The following is a 15417-nucleotide window of genomic DNA, read 5'->3' as shown; positions in this document are numbered from 1 at the left end:
AGTCCCAATGGCATTTTTCACATAAATAGAAAAAAAAAAAAAAAGTCCTAAAATTGGTATGGAACCATAAAAGACCCTCATGAGCCAAACAATCATGAGAAAGAACAAAAAAACCGGAGGCACCACAGTTCTTGATTTTCAACTATACTACAAACCTATAGTAATTAAAACAATATAGCATAAAAATAGACACAAAGATGAAAAGAACAGAGAGCCTAGAACTAAACCCTTGTATATACAGCTTACTAATATCTGATAAGGGGGACAAGAACAACCAATGGGGAAAGGACAGTCTCTTCAACAAACGCTGCTGGGGAAAACTGGAAAGCTACATGCAAAAAAATGGAAGTGGACCTCTATCTTACACACTCACAAAAATTAACTCAAAATGGATTAAAGACTTAAACAAAAGACCTGATACCACAAAGAAAACATACAAAATAAGCTCTTCAGTGCTGATCTTGGCAATGATGTTTTTGGAGATCACACCAAAAAGCACAAACAACAAAAGAAAAAGAATCAACAAATGCGACATCAAAATTAAAAGCTTCTGCACAACAAAACAAACAACAAAATGAAAAGGCAACCTACAAAATTAGAGTATTTGCAAAACATGTACCAGATCAAGGGTTAACATAAGAACTCATACAGGGACACCTGTTGGGATTCCTTCCAACTCTTGATCTTGGCTCAGGTCCCGATCTCACAGTTTCTTAGTTTGATCCCTGCCCTGGGCTCTTTGCTGATGGCTTAGAGCCTGTTTGGGATTGTCTCTCCTTCCCTCTGTCTCTTATCAGCTGTGCATTCTCTTTTTCTCTCTCTCTCAAAATAAACTTCAAAAATAAAAATTCAAACAACTCAGTAAAGATATTAAAAAAGCACAAACGATCCAATTAAAAAATAAGCAGAGGGGACGCCTGGGTGGCGCAGTCGGTTGAGCGTCCGACTTCAGCCAGGTCACGATCTCGCGGTCCGTGAGTTCGAGCCCCGCGTCAGGCTCTGGGCTGATGGCTCAGAGCCTGGAGCCTGTTTCCGATTCTGTGTCTCCCTCTCTCTCTGCCCCTCCCCCGTTCATGCTCTGTCTCTCTCTGTCCCAAAAATAAATAAACGTTGAAAAAAAAATTTTTTTTTAAATAAAAAATAAGCAGAGGAACTGAACAAACATTTTCCCAAGGACGACATCAAAATAGCGAACAGGTATCTGCAAAGGTGCTCAACATCACTACTCATCAGAGAAAAGCATATCAAAATCAGAATAAAATATCATCTCACACCATTAAGAACAGCTAGCGACAAGAAGAGATAAGTGCTGGAGAGGATATGGAGAAAAGGGAACTCTTGTGAACTGCTGGTGGGATTGTAAAGTGATTCCACCACTATGGAGAACAGTATGAAAGTTCCTCAAAATATTAATAAGAGGCACCTGGATGGCTCAGTTGGTTGAGTGTCCAAATCCTGATTTTGGTTCAGGTCCTGATCCCAGGGTTGTGAGATGGAGACCTGCGCATGGAACCTGTTTAAGATTCTCACCCACCCCTCCCTCTCCCCTTCCCCCGCTGTGTGAGTGTGCTCTCTCTTGTGTGCAAAATTTAAAAAAAAAATAAAAACCAAAACAAAAACTTATACAAGATATTGAGGCAGGGGCACCTGGGTGGCTCAGTCGGCTAAGCGTCTGACTTCAGCTCAGGTCATGATCTCATGGTTTCAAGCCCACGTCAGGCTCTGTGCTGACAGCTCAGAGGCTGGAGCCTGCTTCAGATTCTGTGTCTCCCCTTCTCTCTGCCCCTCCCATGTTCATACTCTGTCTCTGTTTCTAAATAATAAATGTTTAAAAATTTTAAATAAATAAAAGATACTGAGGCAAAGTTTTTTAATTAATTGGATATTATAAAAGTATTTAATAATTTTAGGTGTACTTTGGCTATGCAAGAATGTCTTAATTTGCAGGAGATGCATGCTCAAGTATTTGAGGTAAAACAGTTCAGTATAAATATATGAATAGAGATGGGAAAAATGGGTGAAGGGGAGGGGGATGTACAGGATTCCAGTTATAGAATAAATCACAAAAATGAAAGGTATATCATAGAGAATATAGTCAGTGGTATGGCAATAATGTTGTATAATGACAGATGGTAGCAACACTTGTGGTGAGCACAGAATAACATATGGTGTTGTCAAATCACTATGTTGTGCACCTGAAACTGATGTAACGGTGTGTCAACTGTACTCCAATAAAAAAATATGTATGAATAACACAGAAAATAGTTATGGTAAGATGTTAATTGCTGAATCTAGGAAGAAGTTACCGGCTGTTCACTGTACTATTAATTTCTCTGTACATGTGATTTTCTTTTAAGACTTTACTTTGAGACATGATGGAAAAAATATGGAACACTGCATGAATTTGTGTGTCATCCTCATGCAGGGGCCGTGTTAATCTTCTCTGTATCGTATCAAGTCTAGTGTATGTGCTGCTGTAGGAAGCACAGGTGAAATTTTTAATAAAACTGGGGGTGATGATACGGCGCCGGGGTGGCTGAGTCAGGTTAAGCGTCCAACTTCAGCTCAGGTCATGATCTCAGGGTTCATGAGTTCAAGCCCTGTATTGAGCTTTCTGCTGTCACCACAGAACCCGCTTCAGATTCTCTGTCCCCCTCTGTCTCTGCCCCTCCCCGGCTTGTTCTCTCGCTCAAAATAAATAATTTAAAAAAAAAATGGGGATGATGGGGTGCCTGGGTGGCTCAGTCAGTTAAGTGTCTGACTCTTGATTTTGGCTCAGGTCATGATCTCTCTCCCACTTCAGGCTGCACGCTGACAGTGCAGAGCCTACTTGGGATTCTCTTTCTCTTTCTCTCTGCACCCCCCCCCCCCGCTTCCCTGTTCAGTGCTCTCTCAAAATAAACTGTTTAAAAAAAAAAAAAAAAAAAAAACCAAGTTACTCTTTAAAAAAAAAAAAAAAAACTAGCAGCGCATGGGTGGCTCAGTCGGTTAAGCATCCGACTTCGGCTTAGGTCATGATCTCACGGTCCATGAGTTCGAGCCCCGCGTCGGGCTCTGTGCTGACAGCTCAGAGCCTGGAGCCTGCTTCAGATTCTGTGTCTCCCTCTCTCTCTGACCCTCCCCCGTTCATGCTCTGTCTCTCTCTGTCTCAAAAATAAATAAACATTAAAAAAAAATTTAAATATTTCAATTCTAAATCTTTGAATGACTCTAAAAATGTTTTTAAATGTATCAACTTTATTCATGCAAATGAGATCTCTCTTTGACGATGACTGTCAATAATTTGAAGATTAAAATGTTATGTAGGCTTTGAAGCATAAAAACCAACATAAATCTGATTGCAGAAACAAGCTCAAATTCATTAAGCTTTGAAAATATTTTTTTAACTTTATTTATTTTGAGAGAAAGAGCAGGCAAGCAAGGGAGGGGCAGAGAAAGAGGGAGAGAGAATCACAAACAGGTCCCCCCCTGCCAGCACAGAGCCCGACTCTGGGCCCGAACTGATGAACCTTAAGATTATAACCTAAACTGAAATGAAGAGTCAGACATTTAACTGAATGAGCCACCCAAGTGCCCTTAAAATACTTTTAATGGAAAAACTATTACCATTCCTTATGAGGATTATATAAAATGTCCAAAATGATCTCCTTCCAGTTTATTCCAGTATACTTTATAAATATCTTCATTTGCTAAAGATGGCACTCTTATTAATTCAAACACTTGAGCCTAACTTTATGCCATGGACATAGCTTAGGTGCTATATATATACCACAAGGGGCTTAATGGAATAAATACAGATTTTTACACTAAAACAATTATGGGGAAAAAAAATGTGTATAAAACTGGGAGATGAAGAGCACCTGGATGGCTTAGTCAGAAGAACGTATGACTTTTGATCTTGGGGTCACGTGTTCCAGACCCACATTGGGTGTAGAGATTACTTAAAACACACACACACACACACACACACACACACACACACACACACACACACCCCTGAGGCACCTGGGTGGCTCAGTCAGTTAAGTGTCCAACTCTTGATTTCAGCTCAGGTCACAATCTCATGGCCTTTTTTTTTTTTTTAAAACATTTATTCAACTTTGAGAGACAGAAACAGCGTGAGTGGGGAAAGAGCAGAGAGAGAGGGAGACACAGAATCTGAAGCAGGCTCCAGGATCTGAGCTGTCAGCAACAGAGCCCGATGCAGGGCTTGAACCCATGGACCACGGGATCATGACCTGAGCTAAAGTTGGACACTTAACCAACTGAGCCACCCAGGCACCCCATGATCTTATGCCTCTTGAGTTTGAGCCCTGCATCAGGCTCTATGCTGACAGCTCACAGCCTGGAGCCTGCTTCAGATCTGGGTCTCCCTCTCTCTCTGCCCCTCCCCCGCTCATGCTCGGTTGGTCTCTCTCTCTCAAAAATAAATATTTAAAAAAGAAATAAAAAACCGCTGACTCCTAAGCACCACCCTACATCAAGATAACCAAAATCCTCAAGGAAAGAGTACAGGGGCACCTGAGTGGCTTAGTGAGTTACCGGCTCAGGTCATCATCTCACAGTTTGTGGGTTTGAGCCCCACATCAGACTCTGTGCTGACAGCTAGGAGGCTGGAACCTGCTTTGGATTCTGTGTGTCTCTCTCAAAAATAAAATAAACATTAAAAAAATAAAAAGAATACAGAACATTGTATTTTAAACACACTCTGCAGGTGATTCTTATGCATTTTAAAAGTTGGGAACCACTAAACTTACTAATGGCTTTGGGAAACGTTTTTAGAAAGTTTACCAAACTTTAATGCAATCTCTACTAAGTGACAAGGAAAGCCCTTCACATCTATTCCTTTTTCTCCCCTCAACTTCTACCAGTTCGGCCAAAGACATCTCTGTAAAGGCAATTTGGTCTCCCATTGCACTGACTGATGCTAGCAAACTTGGTAGTACGACCTAACTTGCTCTAGAATTAAATATCAACAAGTACTTTAAGAAGCCAAATAGGCCTGGGGCATCTGGGTGGCTCAGTGGGTTGAGGGTCTGACTCCCGCTCAGGTCAAAAATCTCAGGGTTTGTGGGTTCGAGCCCTATGTCAGGCTCTGTACTGGACACCATGGAGTCTGAAGCCTGCTTCAAATTGTGCCTCCCTCGCTCTCTGACCCTCCCCCATTCACGCTCTGTCTTTCTCAAAAACAAACATTAAAAAAAAGAAGCCACTATCAACAACAGCCGAAGTATGGAAAGAGCCCAAATGTCCATCAATGGATGAATGGATAAAGATGTGGTATATATATATACAATGGAGTATTACTCGGCAATCAAAAAGAATGAAATCTTGCCATTTGCAACTATGTGGATGGAACAAGAGGGTATTATGCTAAGTGAAATTAGTCAAAGAAAGACAAATATCATATGACTTCATTCATATGAGGACTTTAGGATACAAAACAGATGAACATAAGGGAAGGGAAGTAAAAATAATATAAAAACAGGGAGGGGGACAAAACATAAGAGACTCTTAAATATGGAGAACAAACTTGAGGGTTAGTGCAGAGGTTGTAGGAGGGGGGATGGGCTAAATGGGTAAGGGGCATTAAGGAATCTACTGAAATCATTGTTTCACTATATGCTAACTAATTTGGATGTAAATTTTTTTTTTTTAATTTTTTTTTTTTTTTCAACGTTTATTTATTTTTGGGACAGAGAGAGACAGAGCATGAACGGGGGAGGGGCAGAGAGAGAGGGAGACACAGAATCGAAACAGGCTCCAGGCTCTGAGCCATCAGCCCAGAGCCCGACGCGGGGCTCGAACTCACGGACCGCGAGATCGTGACCTGGCTGAAGTCGGACGCTTAACCGACTGCGCCACCCAGGCGCCCCAAAAATTTTTAAAAATTAAACATAAAATTAAAAAAAGAGAGACAGAGACAACATGAGTGGGGGAGGAGCAGAGGGAGGAGAGAGAATCCCAAGCAGGCTCCGCACTGTTAGTACAGAGCCCAACGCAGGGCTTGAACTCACAAAACCATGAGACCATGACCTGAACTGAAACCAAGAGTCAGATGCTTAACTGCCTGAGTCACCCAGGCACCCCTAATTTTATCTGATTTTAACTAATCTTAGTATAAATTTAAATAGCCTCATGTGGATAGTGGTTACCATACTGGCCAATGTTGCAAACTCCTAATGACCCATATAAATCGGGGAAGGTATCTTATTCTAGCATTCAGAAACAACCAATACCAATTTTCCCAGATGCCCCACTTTCCCCCTTGGTTTCCTTAAAAGGGGCAGCTCATTATTTTCTATGGGACTTTATAAGCAACAAAATCACTGACTCAAAATATTCATCCCAATTTATTTTTTAAATTAAAATTTTTTTTTATTTTAGAGAGTAAGCACACACACACAAAGAGAGGGACAGAAAGGGGGAGAGAGGGAATCTCAAGCAGCCTTTAAGCTCAGCACAGAGCTCGACGTGGGATGCCATCCCACAACCCTGGGCTCATGACCTGAGCCAAAATCATGAGTCAAAGCTCAACTAACTGAGCCACCCATGTGCCCCTACTTATTTTTAATTGAAGTGTTTTTATTTTATGTACAATGAGTTGCATTAAGGTAGGTATCCTGGGTATCTGCAGTTAAGGGAGGTATCTTGGATGACCCATTCAAGGAAGTTCACTTAATGTAACTTAATGAAGCCTATATCCTTCACGGACTGACGGAAATACTGGCAGCACATACTGAGAGTGTATTTCTGGGTCAGACCCTGCTGGTTCCAGCAAATGCAGCAAGAATGAGACCCCTGGCCAAATTTCCTCAGATGGCTCCAGTACAGCTGTTGGTGACCCATTTTGCTCTCAGATGCAATGAGGCAAAAGGCCATAGCAATCTTTAATACTCCTCCAAGAGGCAGAGATTCTAGATTTATAGTACACAGTTCCAATCCATTCATCCAAAATGGTTTACTTATTAAATTCTTAAATATAATTACTGTGTACAAAATAGGATAACTTATCCCAGTACAATCACAATACTTAAACAGAATTGTTCTAAGCATTTTATGTATATTAGTTTATTTAAACCTGGTAACTCTTTGAGGAAGGTATTATCCCAAGTTTATAGCTGAAGAATAGTTTAAATGGCAATTGCTAATAGAATTTTAAAGACACTATTTAACAGAACTTTAAAGAATTGGGCAGTAGAGGTAAGAGGATTTAAAAATGAACAAAAATCCCTGTATTGCACCTTCAAAATCATTAAGAGTCTAAATAAGTGTTTTAATACCAAGTCCTAAAACAAACAGTTCCTGATAGGAGTATCTCCAACCTTTAGGATGAATAGTAAGAGTTTTAGACCACTTAATCCCCAATTCTGTACTGAATACTCAGGAATCATCTTTTTTTTCCCCCCAGGAATCATCTTTAATCCATTCCTTTTTCATCCAGGAAATGAACAACTCTTTAAAAATGTATCAAGTGAAAAAGGCCTAAATATCCTCCTAAAAGTGCAATGGTTAAGTAAATCATAAAAAGGAATACTATCTATAGGGAGGAAAGCAAGTTTCAGAACAGCATTGTGTATATATATGTCCTTATATGTAGAGTATCCAGAATGATACAAAAATAACTATCTGAAAAGTTAGATGAAAGGAGATAAGAAGGGAACTGAACTTTTTTTCCCTACTGAAATACAAATGCAATTTCCAAAGACAAAATATTAGGCCAACAAAATTTTGCATATTCCAATTTTGCATATTCTCTATACAAAATCCCTTTTGATGGAGACCATTCACCTCACTTACTGAGCAGAAAAGAGTTAACATAGAAGGCCTGCGACTGCTATCCTTAGGAAGACATGCCAGGTTGGCCAGTGGCTAGTGTGAGAACCTGGATTTGGGGAAAACTAATCCCCATTCCAAGAGCTAATAAGAGTGGCTCACTGTGACTAAACTGTACCAAAAAATGTGGTTCATGTGTAACACCTACCTTCCCTCCAGGAACCTGGAATTTTAATGGGTGACAGGCAGAAGGTGCCTATAACAATCCTAGGCACTGTGTCTCTCAGGAGCTTCGCTGCTGGGCAACAGTTTGCACATACGTGTTGTCACAATTCCTTGTTGAAGGAATTAAGTGTGTCTGATGTGACTCTACTGGGAAAGGCACTGGAGGAGATTCAGCTTTGGAAGCAGGAGTCCAGTTTCCTCAGACTTCACCTCATATGCCTTTTCCCTTTGCTGATTTTGCTTTGTATCCTTTTGCTGTAATAAATCACGGTCCTAAATACAATCCCCACACACTAACCCTGACAGTGGCCAAAATGAAATGTCTTCTGGAGGTAACTAAGACCCATTTTGTGGCTTTCTTCTCTTTTATGTATAGAACCCCCATCTCAGACTTCTAGATTTTATCATAAAGATGATCCTAGAAGCTACATGAATTGGTTTAAGTGTATTTTAGGGAATAAGGGAGTAGGAGAGACTAGGTAGATGCTTACCAAATGTTTCCTCTCCCTGGCTAAACAGCTAGACTACATTTCTCAGCCTTTCTTGCATAGGTGTGGCCAAGATCCTAAGTTCTAGCCAATAAAACGCAGGCCAAAAATGATACCAGCCACTTCTGGACCTTGTCCATAAAACCTCATACTCATGACCCTCTGGTTTTATCACCATCTGCCAGCTAAACAAAGAGGACTCCCTCTAAAGAAAAACAATGCCACAAGATGGAAGGAGCCTGGGTTCCTGAATTACCACACAGAAGGCAACCTAATGAACACTCAATGAAAGTTATCTGAGGAAAGTTATCGGAGTATAAATGTCTACTCTGTTAAGCCACTGATATCTTGGGGTTGTTTATTTCGTTAATCTGCTTTGCATACTAACAGACGGCATGATCTGGTAAACATTTTTAGAAGCTACTCTTGACAATGCAAAATACTGAGAAAGAGGAGGTCACAAGGAAATTTGATAATATTAAGAGAGAGGGGTGCCTAGGTGGCTCAGTTGGTTAAGCATCCAACTCTTGATTTCAGCTCAGGCCATGATCTCACAGCTTCAGTTCGAGCCGCGCATCGAGCTGTCTGCTGTCAGCACAGAGCCTGCTTCAGATCCTCTGTTCCCCACCCCCTACCCCTGCCCTGCTCAAGCACACGTTCTCTCATCTCTCAAAAATAAACAACAACAAAAGATTATAGGGAAAGCAAAGTGAATGCATTCAAGAGAGAACTGCAAGGACTCTCTGAAACTGTGAATAAGCAAGACAAGTGAAGGAAAAGGAGCAGTCAAATATATTTCCACTAAGCACCTGGATTCCACTTACTCCTGACATGAAACAACTAAGAGAATACATGGCAAGAAAGAAAATCAAGAATTCAATTTGGACAGGACTATGAATTACAGCCTGCAACATAGCAAGGGTGAGCTACAAATAATAGATCTGGGAGTCATCGACATATAAAAAAAAAAAAAAAAGACGGGATAGAACTACAGAATGAAAATAAGAGCGTCTAGAGAGAATCTTAAGGAAGCTTAGTATTTCAGGGTGGATAAAGAGGAACTCAAGAAAGGAAATGAAGAGTAGCCTGAGAAGTGGAAAAAACTCAGAATGCATAATATCAGAAACCAAGCAAAGTCCTCTACTTAGTGGTAGTAAGTAAAACCTACAAACAGCATCCCTAAAGAGAGCCTTAAGGATGAACCTTCACCAAATGTCCATTGTGGCAGACAGCCTCTAAAACAACCCCAACAATCCCTAAAATGTCTATCCTTATGTAATCCCCTCCCCTTATGAGTGTGATGGACCTTAAGTGTAGCTTCAAAAGAAGGAAATAGTCATTTCCAAGTGTACTTTACAAAAAAGACTGACTTCTGTCTTGTTTACCTCTCTCTGAGCCTATGCTCTAAGCAAGCTGCCATGCTGTGAGTATGGAAAAGACACATGAGGGGCGCCTGGGTGGCTTGGCTGATTAAGCGTCTGACTTCGGCTCAGGTCATGATCTCACGGTCTGTGAGTTCGAGCCCCGCGATGGGCTCTGACCCATCGCTGACCGCTCGGAGCCTGGAGCCTGTTTCGGATCCTGTGTCTCCCTCTCTCTCTGCCCCTCCCCCGTTCATGCTCTGTCTCTCTCTGTCTCAAAAATAAATAAACGTTAAAAAAAAACAATTAAAAAAAAAACAATTTAAAAAAAAAAAAAAGGGGGGCGCCTGGGTGGCACAGTCGGTTAAGCGTCCGACTTCAGCCAGGTCACGATCTCGCGGTCTGTGAGTTCGAGCCCCGCGTCAGGCTCTGGGCTGATGGCTCAGAGCCTGGAGCCTGTTTCCGATTCTGTGTCTCCCTCTCACTCTGCCCCTCCTCCGTTCATGCTCTGTCTCTCTCTGTCCCAAAAATAAATAAACGTTGGAAAAGACACATGTGGCAAGCAACTGATGTCTCCAAACCAACAGCAAGAATTTGAAGCCAGACAAATGCCACGTGAGTGAGCTTGTAAGATCTCTCCACCCTTCAGCCTTGAGATGACTGCAGCCCGTTAATACTTGCATTGGAACTCTGTGAAAGACACTGAGCCAGAAGTACCTAGCCAAGCTGTGCCTTAGAAATAAAGAACAAGAAAGGTTAAATAGCTAAATTCGGAGGTATTTTGTCATGGAGTAATTGATAACTAATATACCTGTAGTCTGCAGAAATCATAGGGGGAAAGATTTTTTTTTTAGGTTTATTTATTTTGAGAGAGATAGAGCACATGGGGAGGGGCAGAGAGAGGGGGAGAAAGAATCCCAAGCAAGCTCCGCACTGTCAGCACAGAGCCAGACGCGAGGCTCAATCCCACGGGATGTGAGCTGAAATCAAGAGCTGGACACTTAACCAACTGAGCCACCCAGGTGCCCCCATGGGGGAAAGATTTTAAAAGGTATAGCTGGCAGTATACCAAAACTATATAGAAATTATAAATTATCAGAAATAGCAACTAACTGATCATTGATAACCTTCAAGGGGAAAGTTAGTGACTACCAGAAGGTAGGCCAAGACGCCTCCATAAAGTGGACAATGCATCAGGTAATAAGACCAGGGCCTACTTCAAGCCCCAGCCCCTCCAAAACCTCCCAAGCCACTTCAGATCATCTACAGGCTAATCTACCTCCTCTCCCCTTCAATATGTATGATGCACTATAAAATTAGGGGCACCTGGGTGGCTCAAGCAGTTAAGCATCCGACTCTGGCTCAGGTCATGATCTCACAGTTTGTGGGTTCGAGCCCCGCATCAGGCTCTGTGCTGACAGCTCCAAGCCTGCAGCCTGCTTTGGATTCTGCGTCTCCCTCTCCCTCAGCCCCTCCCCTTCCTATGCTCTCTTTCTCTCTCTAAAATAAACATTAAAATTTTTTAATTTAATCAAACTGTTCACTATTGTTTCATGTGTATTATCCTTTATATCAGGCTCCCGTAGACATGCCTTGGGTTTTATTCCATAGCTCTTCCTCACCATCACTCCCAACCAATCAGCTTTGAGAGCACTGAAAACATTCCAGAACTGTGAAAAATACAATACCAATATTAATTTCTAGAACCCTAAAATATAATTTGACTAGGCCTAACAAAAAGGAAAATGTAGCCCAAGTTTGGCAAAGTTCTTCCACCTTCATCACCCATGAAATGGAGATAATTTTCCACAATCTCATTTCACGTTGGTTTGTCTTTAACTGTAGAAGCATCTTTACATTATGTATCACTAAAAAAGTTTACTTGATAGTATTTTTCTTAGGACAAGATGCATCCCAATTTCAGAGATGTTAAAATGTTGAAAATTTGTTTTATGATCAGTGAAATCTGTTATTCCTTCTCTTTACGCAGTCTTCTCATATGTGCCACTGTGAAATTAAATTTAAGTAACTTGTGATTTACACCAATAATAATTGGCTCTAAATTAAATAAAATAATCCTGACAAAAATCTGAACCTCAAGAGGGTATTTACTGGAATAAACTAGAAAGCAGTGTAATCTCCAAAAGTTTTTGTTTTCTTTTTAATTTTTATATTGGGGCAGGGGGAGGCAGGGGAGAGGGGCAGAGAGAGAGAATGAATCTCAAACAGGCTCCTCACTCAATACAGAGGCCGGGGCGCCTGGGTGGCGCAGTCGGTTGGGCGTCCGACTTCAGCCAGGTCACGATCTCGCGCTCCGTGAGTTCGAGCCCCGCGTCGAGCTCTGGGCTGATGGCTCAGAGCCTGGAGCCTGTTTCCGATTCTGTGTCTCCCTCTCTCTGCCCCTCCCCCGTTCATGCTCTGTCTCTGTCCCCAAAATAAATAAAACGTTAAAAAAAAAAAAAAAAAAAAATACAGAGGCCAAAGCAGGGCTCAATCCCAGGACCCTGGGATCATGACCTGAACTGAAACCAACCAACACTCAACCGACTGAGCCAGACAAGCGCACCTGCTAAAACATTCTGAAAAGCTTAAATTTTTTTTTTTTAAACATTTATTTATTTCAGAGAGACAGAGCGTGATTATGGGAGGGGCAGAGACAGAAGGAGACACAGAATCCAAAACAGGCTCCAGGCTCCGAGCTGTCAGCAGAGCCCGATGCAGGGCTCGAACCCACAGACCGCGAGATCATGACCTGAGCTGAAGTCGGCCGTTCAACCAACTGAGCCACCCAGGCGCCCCTTAAATGCTTGAGTGGGAGAGCCACTAGCACACAATGAGAATTAGAGATGAAATAAACATCACACAAAGGACAGCACCACCAACAAAGAATTATCCTGCCCAAACACCAACAGTGCCCTTGCTGAGAAAATGGCTTTTGCATCCACTTTCCGTAAGGTGAGCCCTAGATGTGAACACCTCAGGTAAGGCTTTCTACAAAGTTAACACAAAGCCAAGCACAACTTAAATTCATCAGATGATAAGAAATAGTGTATCGCTTTCGTGAAGTGGCTACCACAACTTATCAGAGAAACAGTTTATGCACTATATGCACTAACTCAGCCAACTATTTGTTGAGTACTGACTGTGTGTCAGGTATTTAAGATACATCCGTGAAGAGACATACACATATGCCTGTATTCCCACTAGAGGTGAGAAATAGTAATCATTAGAAATTATAAAACATGTCAGGAGATGCTAAGTACTAGAGAAAAAGAAAAAAACATCAGGGTAAAAGTGAGCCAGAGGACAGGAGGGATGCAATTTAAGTTTTCTGACGGTGGTCAGAGTGAGCCTTATTGAGAAAGAAGTCCTTGAGCAGACTTAAAAGGAGCTGAGGGGTTCAGCCATGCACATATCTGAGAGAATGTTCCAGGCAGAAGGATCAACCAGTTGGTGCACAGGCTTCCTAAGAGACTGCGTGGCATCTGTAAGGCAAAGCAAGGAGGTCAAGTGTAGTTGAAGGAAACCAACTGGGTGGACAGGGGTGATAAGTTAGGGGGAAATGGAGAATACATGAGTAGGTATAGAGCAGAGTTAAATTCTGTAGGTAATTAAAGGACTCTGGCTTTTATGAAAGACAAATGGAGAATCAACGGATGGTCCTGAACAGGACAACATGATACGACTTTTAAAATACAAGAATTACTCTAGGGGCGCCTGGGTGGCTCAGTCGGTTAAGCGTCCGACTTCAGCGCAGGTCACGATCTCACGGTCCGTGAGTTCGAGCCCCGCGTCAGGCTCTGGGCTGATGGCTCAGAGCCTGGAGCCTGCTTCTGATTCTGTGTCTCCCTCTCTCTCTGCCCTCCCCCATTCATGCTCTGTCTCTCTCTGTCTCAAAAATAAATAAACGTTAGGGCGCCTGGGTGGCGCAGTCGGTTAAGCGTCCGACTTCAGCCAGGTCACGATCTCGCGGTCCGGGAGTTCGAGCCCCGCGTCAGGCTCTGGGCTGATGGCTCAGAGCCTGGAGCCTGTTTCTGATTCTGTGTCTCCCTCTCTCTCTGCCCCTCCCCCGTTCATGCTCTGTCTCTCTCTGTCCCAAAAATAAATAAACGTTGAAAAAAAAAATTTTTTTTAAAAATAAAATAAAAAAATAAATAAATAAACGTTAAAAAAATTAAAAAAAAATAAAATAAAATACAAGAATTACTCTAGATGATGAACTGAGAAGCAAGGGTAGAAGCGAGGTAGATAATAATAGCACATTAAGAGACAATTAGTCACTGAAACTCAACACAGAAGAACTCTACAAAGCTATATACAAATATGCCAAAACTAAGTTAGTATATCAAGATATACCAATGTTTTGTGGTTGCCAGAGAACTTGAGGGCTTACTGATACAGGAGTGACTAAATACTTTCATGTAATTTCTACATTTTACATTTAGATACACGATCTCACCTTCTGTAATCTTTGGCATATTTGTCTGTTTGAAAAGGGAAGGGGAAAATTCTTTTTTAAGATTTTTTTTTTAACGTTTATTTTTGAGAGACAGCGTGAGTGGGGGAGGGGCAGAGAGGGAGACCCAGAATTTGAAGTAGGCTCCAGGCTCTGAGCTGTCAGCACAGAGCCTGACATGGGGCTCGAACTCAGAAACATTGAGATCATGACCTGAGCTGAAGTCCGCCACTTAACCAACTGAGCCACTCAGGTGCCCCTCTTTTTTAAGATTTTATTTTTAAGTTATCTCTACCCCCAACATGGTGCTTGAACCTACAACCTTGAGAGACCAAGAGTCACACATTCCTCCAACTGAGCCAGCCAGGGACCCCTTTTTTGTTAACATTACTTTTCTATTTCTTTATATACAGATGATAGATTTTTCTTTTTAAGTAATCTCTACACCCAAAGTGGGGCTTGAACTCATGACCCCAAGATCAAGTGTCACAGGCTCTACCAACTGAGCCGGCCATCTGCTTTAGGAAAGGGGAATATTCTTAACAGTGGGCATATACATGGTAGACTTAACTCTCCATTACCCAAACTAAAGAGTAAAAACCAAGTGGAAATAAACCAATCATGAACATCCCAAAATTATGTATTACTGAGGTCAGAAAAGCCTAGTATAAAACTTGTTTTTCAGAACCCAGCTGACAAGGGATAAGGAAATATCCAAAGGCATAATGGTCAACAAATAGTAAATAGGTATGAAATAATAACAAATGGGGCATGAGCTAACTTGTTTCCTAACCATGCCACTTTACACAAGCAATTTTTACTCAATTCAATAGAATCTTAAAGATGTTAAAGAACATTTAACAGCCTCTTGTGGATATTTTCAGAATTTTACAAAACTTAATCCAATCCATACATCAGCATAGTTTGAAATACTGTTAGTGTTAGCAAATAAATCTTTTTTTTTTTTTTTTAAGTAAGCTCTTCACCCAATGTAGGGCTTGAACTCATGACCCTGAGACCAAGAGACCCATACTCTACAGACTGAGTCAGCCAGGCACCCCCAATAAATCCCTATTTTTAAAAAACTGAGAAAGTGGAGAACCAGAAAAGT

General features: G+C 41.6%; 1 protein-coding gene and 1 non-coding gene across 8 annotated transcripts in view; both read right to left on the bottom strand.

Annotated features, from left to right (window-relative positions):
* CNOT1 (CCR4-NOT transcription complex subunit 1) overlaps positions 1-15417 on the bottom strand; it is a 105215-nt gene that overhangs the window by 83647 nt on the left and 6151 nt on the right. The window lies entirely within an intron of this gene.
* LOC112857604 (U6 spliceosomal RNA) lies at positions 2381-2487 on the bottom strand. The gene has a single exon (XR_003223334.1). It is a non-coding gene; the product is annotated as a U6 spliceosomal RNA (small nuclear RNA).

This window comes from Puma concolor, chromosome E2 (assembly GCF_028749965.1).
Source record: "Puma concolor isolate L17-30 chromosome E2, mPumCon1.1.hap2, whole genome shotgun sequence".
Lineage (NCBI taxonomy): Eukaryota > Metazoa > Chordata > Mammalia > Carnivora > Felidae > Puma > Puma concolor.
Note: the sequence above shows the minus strand (reverse complement) of the source record. Positions and strands in the feature narration are given on the sequence as shown.